Consider the following 8,894-nt stretch of genomic DNA (forward strand, 5'->3'; position numbering starts at 1 on the left):
TTCACTCTGTGAAATATGTATATATGATACATATACATGTATGTATATATATATAAACAGATGTGTATTTATGTATATATGAGATACACAGTTTCATGACTATTAAATTGCCATAAAGAGTTTTATTTTACCATATACTTTAGTCTTTTATTTGGATTATAACCTACATTTGTCCTTAAATTTCCCTTTTTAACATTGGCTGCATCTTCTGTTATATATATGTGTATGTGTGTGTATATATATATATATATATATATATGAACACTGATTTAATCTCATAAAATTTTTCATATTTTAAAAAACAAAATCAGCTTATGATTTTCTTTTTCACACAAATTGTAGATTACTTTCCATATCAACTGGTGTAAATTTCAGTTTTCTTACTTTGTTTTATGGCCCCAGTGATTGTTCTTCCACAGACTCGCCTTTCTGGGTCTGTAATTGTAAACTCTCCCTTTGTTCACTCATTCCAGCCACACTGACCTCCTTACTAACTATTCTTTGGATATGCTGAACACTCTCTTACCTCAGAACTCTTCTTCCTCTTGCCGAGTATATTCTTCTGTTAACAACTACATGATTTACCACCTTGCTTTCTCTTGTTCATTATTCAAATGTCACATTATCAGTGAGGCCTTCTGTTATAAATAGGGTGCGTGCATGAATGCTAAGTCGCTTCAGTCATGTCTGACTCTTTGCAAACCCATAGACTGTAGCCCGCCAGGATCCTTTGTCCCTGGGATTCTCCAGGCAAGAATACTGGAGCAGGTAGCCATGCCCTCCTCCAGGAGATCTTCCTGACCCAGAGATTGAACCCATGTCTCTTACATCTCCTGCATTGGCAGGCAGGTTCTTTATCATTAGCATCACCTGCGAAGACAGATCTAGATGTATACATACCAAATTATTTTCAGATTATCTCTGAATCTTAGTAATGGAGAAAGGGGCAGCTTTCATTTCCACTATTTTTATAAAGCGTGTGCTATTTTGCAATAAAATTAAAATACAGAAATTAAAGATGAATAGTGTGTGTGTCTTTGCCTCTGTCAATCATTTATTCTAGTTTTCTCCTTATAATAGTTCTCTTCCATAAAATATAGGAGAGTACAGTGTGAAATATTTATGTCTAAGATCCATGCAATCTGTTATTTAAAAACTGCAATTTTCTAGGTGTATACAAATGTATCTTTAGTATATAGAGAAAGGATATACAATTAAGGTCCCTGGTATTTCCACATATGTTAAAAAGGCACATTAAGATACTTAAAATAGTGCCATTGGCTATTTAGAGTCCAGATGATTATATGTTGGAAAACATGCACAAGTTCCGCTTCCTGACTAATAGACGTTATCATCCAGATGGATTGGGCTATAGATAGAACTGTTCTCCTAAGGATAATCAGTGCCTTTTGATAAAACATAAAATTACTTCTTGGTTGAAATAGTTACCTCAATTCTGGGTAGCTTCAGTCTCTTTCCAAAATATCTTGGTAAAAGAGTAGAGTAAGAAACATGTAAGAAAAGTATGCATTTCTTTTAAGTGGACCATCTTTGGCATGTAGAATCTAATGGCAATAGAGTTGGCTAAACTGATCAGAAAGCCAGCTGTCGGGTCACCTTTGGAATGCTGCTTTCTATGATTTATAGGATATTGGTTTTTCTTCAGAAATAAATATGTATATATATAAATATAATACATGTGTGTGTGTGTGTGTATATATATATATATATATATATATATATATAATATATATATATATATGCATAGGCCCAGCAGTAAAGAATCTGCCTGCAATGCAGGAGAATCAGGTTCAATCCCTGGGTTGGGAAGTTCCCCTAGAGGAGGGCATGGCAACCCACTGCAGTATTCTTGCCTGGAGAATCCCCATGGACAGAGGAGCCTGCTGGGCTATATAGTCCATGGGGTGGCAAGAGTCAGACATGACTTACTGACTAAACCATCACCACCAGTATATAGATATGGTATTTTAATTTCATGATAGTGTAGTGGTTTTACTCTTTCTTCCTGCCTTGTACTAGAGACTTATATAAATTCATATTTTCTGGAAATTTTGTATTGTTATTATTTCTAATTTTTATTATATTATTTCTTTGTTATATACTTTCTATTTTCTGTTTTTCTTTTAAATTTTGTATGCATGTGTATGTGTGTGTGTGTGTGTGAAGTGAACTATGAATCTGATAATAAATTTGTCAGAATGTTTCTCTACTTTTATGCTCTTTACTCTATATTTATTTCCTGTGAGATTTCCTCAAATTTGAACAGCAAACTATTAGCTGTCAACTTAGAATTCCATATCTTTGATTTCTAGGAACATTCTCTTGACATACACTGCTTTAAATTTTTTTTCTCAACAGAACTTGACTTTGTCACAATGCAGTATCCTCTCTTATCAATAACAGTATATAAAGGACTTTTCTCTAAGTTTTTCTGTTCTTTCCTCTGATTTCTTTCATTCTGTTTATTACTTTTGTTTTTACTGTTCATGTTACAGGATTTTATCTGACACTTGGTGATCCGTGGCTGTCATTTATAATTGATGTGTTATGTTACCAGCATGTGCTTCCTTGGTGGCTCTGGCTGTAATGAATTTGCCTGCAATGCAGGAGACCCAGGTTTGATAGTTAGGTTGGAAAGATACCCTGGAGGAGGGCATGGCAACCCACTCTAGTATTCTTGCATGGAGAATCTCATGAACAGAGGAGCCTAGTGGGCTACTGTCCACGGGTCGCAAAGAGTCAGACATAACTGAGCAACTAACACTTTCCCTTTCATTATCAACACTCTAAAATATTACAGCATGGCATTTGGACAGAGTTAGGGTGAAAAGGTCTGGTTGACTGATGTATTGTTTTGTTTTGCCTGCTTCAATAGTCCATTTTCCACAAACCGAATCAAATTGTTTGCCTTATGAGTTTAAGTTTAGCTATCAACATATTTGGATTGGAGAATGTTCCTTTGGTTGCAGAAAAGTGTTTTCTCTCTCCTGGTTTTATTGAGTACAAAGACTCCAGGGTAAGCTTCTCCAGCATGAAGGCCTCTTGCCTTCTGCAAGCATTAGAGAGGAATAGAAGCCTGGCTACTTGGGTGGATGAAAGAGATCTTGGGGGTCTAACAGTTCCATAACATCCAAACATGCTCTCAGTCTTAGTCCTACCGTGTGCCTTTGCCTTCAAAAATCCCTGACGAGTTGAATTGCTGAGCTCTTATTGCAGATCCAGACTGCTTTTTGTTATCTGCATTGGTCTCTAATAAAGTTCCCTCCCACACTCACACATACTCTGTGGAGCAGTAAAACGTTGACTTTTTCTTTCCATATTCCACAGCATCATTTTTGTCAGCTCTTCCTTTCTTTGTCTTTGAGGCTCCATATGTGCTTTATCCCATTGTCACTGTTTTAGTAGGATTTGGGGATGGTTCAGAAATAAACATATGTGCTTGATTTTTCAGGTTTAGAACTAAGCCTATAATTTTGATTTTTTAAATTCAGGAACAAGTTATATGTTTCCATTTATTCAGGATCCCTGTTGTACCCCTCAATAGTGTCTAAAATTTTTCTTTGTATCATTTCTACACATTTTTGTTATTTCCCTATTTTTTTTTTAACAATTTGGCAATTCAAAACACAAATTTTTAAAACATTCATAGTCTTTCATTTGAAATTTTCATTTCCACAGATCTGTCCTTAGATAATAATCTAAAACTTACATGAGGAATTCTAAAAAAAAAGGGCACAGTTTGTTTTACAATAGTTTATTTATACAACTTAAATAGCCAAGGAGAAGAGTATTTCATAAGTTTGTTATATGCATCAGTAACATTAAAATGATTATAGAAGGCTTTCAATGTCTTGAGAACATGTCTCAGATATAATTTAAGTTGATCAATTCACATGGAAGATTAGAGGAATGGTGATAAAATCTTAAGCATCTTTATCTTTGGGTATAAAGATAATGGGTGTTTTATCCATTTTGTCTATCTGTCTTTTTTCAAACTTTCCACAATGTAAAAACAGGTGTCTTTTATTTTCTAAGCAGAAGAAAAAGTGTTCATATTATGCAACTTATACAATGAGAAAAGAAACAATGAATACAATTTTTTTTTACAGACGGCTGATTTTTAAAGATTAAAGCACTGAACATATATTAACAAAGGAAAGTTTCCAAAATGACACCTTTCTTGTTTTCTAAAACTGATCTAAGATATTCATTATAAAAATTAAAGTGTGTAATAACAAATGTATATTTATAGTTTATATATAATGCATATATTTATTATTTATATTTATTTATAGATATAATTAGACAGAACTTGGTGATTTTATAAATGTAAAGCTGAATCTCAGAGAAGTCATATGGCCTTTGCAGGTGGTTTCTCATACCTTCTGAGATTTAGGACAGTCCTATTTGTTTGTACAGAAAAAGTTACATTCTGAGAGGTTTCCAAAGATGGCATCAAAAATTTATAATACATATTGAGAACATCTGATTGTTCCAAATGGTTGATTTGAAACATAAAATTAAAATTATAAAAATGAGTTATTTAACTGTTATCTGTCATATTTTGGTAGTAATTACAAATATAACTTTTAATTGTATTAATTTTTAGGGAGTAATTTTTCTGACAAAACTAAATGATAGTACTATATTTGGAATTAACAATCTGAAGATTAGGAGGATCATTTTTGCAAGAATTTTCAAGGACTTCCTTCATTAAAATTCCAAAAAGCTCTCCATCTTTTGATATTCAAATCATTCTCTCTTAAAAGATCTATTTTCTTCTTATCATTTATATTTCTCGTCTTCTGTAATTAACTGGGGTAGCTCTGCTAGAGTCTTCAATTCTTTACAGCTTTGTGTTGATTGTATTAATTCTGATAAAATCACTTTACTAGATTTCATGAAATCCTGAAATTTTTACAAGAATCAGAAATTTCTTACCTTTTTTGCTTAGTATTTGTTTGAATAGATTTTTCACAGTATCTGGAAAGCAGAAAACATATGACATGACAGAGATAGAACAACGGATTTAGTCCACATAGACTATTTTAATAATCAGTTCATAATGAATATATTCATTAATGAACATCTGCCTTATTAACTATTAGCATTGGAATGAATGGCTTTCCTGTGTGAATGTTTATTTGTCCCTCTTCTAAATTGCCATGAGCTTTGCTTTTGTTTGATGTTTACAATAGTTCATTGGTCTCCACTGTTAACATCAGCTCTTCCTGGCTTGTCAGGTCTTGCTGGTACCAGTGAATCTGACTATGGCCAATTCTCCCTCACTCTTAGATCCCATCTCTCGGTACAAACACATTGCCTTCATTTACCAATTTCTTACAATAGCAGAAGGTAAGTTCCAGACACCTGGGCTTCCCAGGTGCACTAGTAGTAAAGAACTTGACTGTGAATGTAAGAGATATAAGAGACACAGTTTCAGTCTCTGGGTTGGAAAGATCCCCTGGAGGAGGGCATGGCAACCCACTCCAGTATACTTTCCTGGAGTCCCAGGGACCGAACAGCCTGGTGGGCTACAGTCCATAGGGTTGCACAGAGTAAAATATGACGCAAGATACGCAAGCTATAGACAAAGATTTAATGGGCTATCTTGTAAATGGTATGAGCTGTGGGATGCAGATTTTGTGACTTCATTTTAACTGCTTAAAATGAACTTGGAGAATTCTATCATACTTCTATGAGAAGTTATATATTACACACACACATGCACACACATATATTCCAATGGTATATATTTGCAGGTTTTTTTTTTTTGTTTTTTTTTTTAACTGCAAGACATCTTAGAGCCTTTAATATGCTTTTGGGCAAAATGATTCTTCAATGCGAAGATGTAATATGTAGCATGTCTCAGAATCCAGTTAGCTTCAGATTTATTTACTTTTAATATATTGATGGACTACTATCAAGTGAATATTTTGAGAAACCCAGCTTACATCTGCTTTGTTCCCACTTGCTTTTGAATCTTATTTCATTCCCAACAATTGGGAATACCACATAGTTCATACTCATAGAAGCAAAGTGTTATATTTGGCATTTTAGCCTTATCATGGGACTCTGTGTACTGGTATTTTCCTTAAAGCCAAGTTCAGTTAAAAATACCAACTCTTTGTTGAAACTTTCAAGGTGTTTTCATGTTCTTTTCTTTTTTACCACCAGAGGTAATGAGCCACAGGCTCTCTTGGCTTTCCAATAGACCAGTGGCTCTCAGTGAAGAATGGGAGATGTCTGGGTACATTCTTGGTTGTCAGAGTCTAGAGGGAAAGGCTGCGGCTGGCATCTAGAGGGCCAGACCAGAGATGCTGTTATATGTTCTGTGCTGCCAAAGAAAGCCCTGAAACTAATTACATGGAGAGCCCAGACTGAGGGAAAAAAAAACTGCCATAGATGGCTCTGCTTTCCACATACCCTTTTCACAAATCTCTGAAGTGATATTGTGGTAAAAAAAAAAACCTGGGAGTGCCCAGGTTAAACTAAAAACCAGAAAATATATTAATATGGATTTCTTCTCTTTCAGGTAAAATAAACATTAACTGAAAAATGGCAGCTTTCTCAAATCCCAAAAGTGCAAGGCTAATTATAAACTCTTAAATAGTCTAAAGCAAACACTAACTGAACTTGATAGGTAAATTAACGCCGGGGGCCAATCTCTTGCAACACTCCTGCTTTGACACTTCTCTTAACATTTTCCCTCCTTTCTAATACTTGGACTGAAAGTGAATTTCTAATTCTTATTCCAGTCATTACTTAACGGGAACACCGAGGTCACCGCAAATAAAGCAGTATGAGTTAATGAGAACAGCTTTAGCCAAAGAGAAGGTATTTCTCCAAGTACATCAAGTGCTTCACATATATTAAGAAACCCCAGCTGAATCGATTTAATAATGTTGGGATTTACACAATTATTACAGAACCTTCATTATTCACCCAGTCTGCACATACCACAGCACAAATGAACATCTCAGTCTGGTGGTATTAACATTGCCATTTTCTCACCCATTCCCAGACCATCTGCTCCATGCTGATCATTCACTGCTTTAACATTTAACAGTTACCCAACTGCAACTTAGCAGATTTGTGTACTTTTGAAAACAGCTGGTTTAATAACTGCTTCAGAGCTTCTGGATAAAGAAATTATTTTGTAGTGCTTTATAATAGTCTTTTTTTATCGGCGCCTCTGAGGAAACAGTATTATACTTGCTCCATTTATGCATCTGCAATCGCTCGTAATATTTCTTGTCACATTTGGAAACATATTTTCAGTATTTATAGCACAATAATGTAAGAAGTCTTTATTACTCTCCTTGTTTCTGCTGTTTGTTTTTTTAAAGTGTCTCTGAGGGCTAGAGAGAACCTTTTGCATGGAATAATTTAGCCTGGCACAAAGGTATAAATTTGAGTTGTCTCTGTCTCCACTCCTTTGCTGTGTCTTGTGAATTTGTTTCTACTTCAGTGATGCTCCTTTTTTTCCTCTTTGTTAAAGATAAGGCAAGAAAGAAAATAACTACTTGTTTCAATCTCCGGGGCCTCCAAGTAGATATATTACCTCTGGGGAGTTTATTAGGTAACTTTTTGAATTGGCTGCCCTGTTAATGGCTGGAAGTGGCCTAAGGGCTGCTTCCAGGGTCTAGTACTACTGCTAACTTCTTGATCTGGGCAGGGATTACACTTGCATGTTGACTTTGTGAAAGTTTATTGAGGTTTTGCATATCCTTTTGTAGGTATACTCTATTTCAAGTAAATGTTCAATTAGTAAACATACCAAAAGAAGAAATTGTTTCACTGGGTGCTCTTCCTCTGTCTGGACTAAAATCCTAAACTCTTCATTATGGCGTAGAAGGTCTTTGGTCCTGACATGACTGTGACCACAGTCTAATATCCTGCCATTCCTTACTTTGCAGTGTTGTATTCAGCAACACGTAGCTGTTGGCGTCTGAAATACAACTTGCTGTTTCACACCCTAAGGATTTGCCACTATTCACTGGCAGTGGTGAAGGAGGACAGTAAATTTTTGTTTGTTTGTTTTGTGTGTTTTTTAATTTATTTTTTATTGAAGGATGATTTCTTTGCAGTATTGTGTTGGTTTATTTTTTTTTCAGTTAATTTATTTATTTTGATTGGAGGATAATTACCATATTGTGATGGTTTTTGCCATACATCAGCATAAATTGGCTACAGGTACACATGTGTCCCCCCCATCTTGAACTCCACTCCCATTTTCTCCCCACCCTATCCCTCTGGGTTGTCCCAGAATACCAGCTTTGGGTGTCCTGCCTCATGCATCAAACTTGCCCTGGTCATTTATTTTACATATGGTAATTTACATGTTTCAGTGCTATTCTCTCAAATCATCCCACCCTCTCCTTCTCCCACTGAGTCCAAGAGTCTGTTCTTTACATCTGTGTCTCCTTCGCTGCCCTGCATGTAGGACCATCAGTGCTGTCTTCCTAAATTTCATGTATATGAGTTAATATATAGCATTTGTCCCAGGTTCACCTACCTTATTAAAACTGACTCAAATGTGCTCCTTTTTATAATTAATATTCCGTTGTGTATGTGTATCACAACGTCTTTATCCATTCAGCTGAGGATGGACATCTAGGTTACTTCCATGTCCTAGCAATGGTAAATAGTGCTGCAATGAACATTGGGGTTTCCTGGGTCATATGGCGGTTCTATTCTCAGTTTTTTAAGGAATCTCCACATTGTTCTCCATAGTGGCTGTACCAGTCTGCACTCCCATCAATAGTGTAAGAGGGTTCCCTTTTCTCCACACCCTCTCCAGAATTTATTTTGTGCTGGTTTCTGCCAAACATCAACATGAATCAGTCACAGGTATATATATGTCTCTACCC

Source organism: Cervus elaphus, chromosome 18 (genome assembly GCF_910594005.1).
Source record: "Cervus elaphus chromosome 18, mCerEla1.1, whole genome shotgun sequence".
Taxonomy (NCBI): domain Eukaryota; kingdom Metazoa; phylum Chordata; class Mammalia; order Artiodactyla; family Cervidae; genus Cervus; species Cervus elaphus.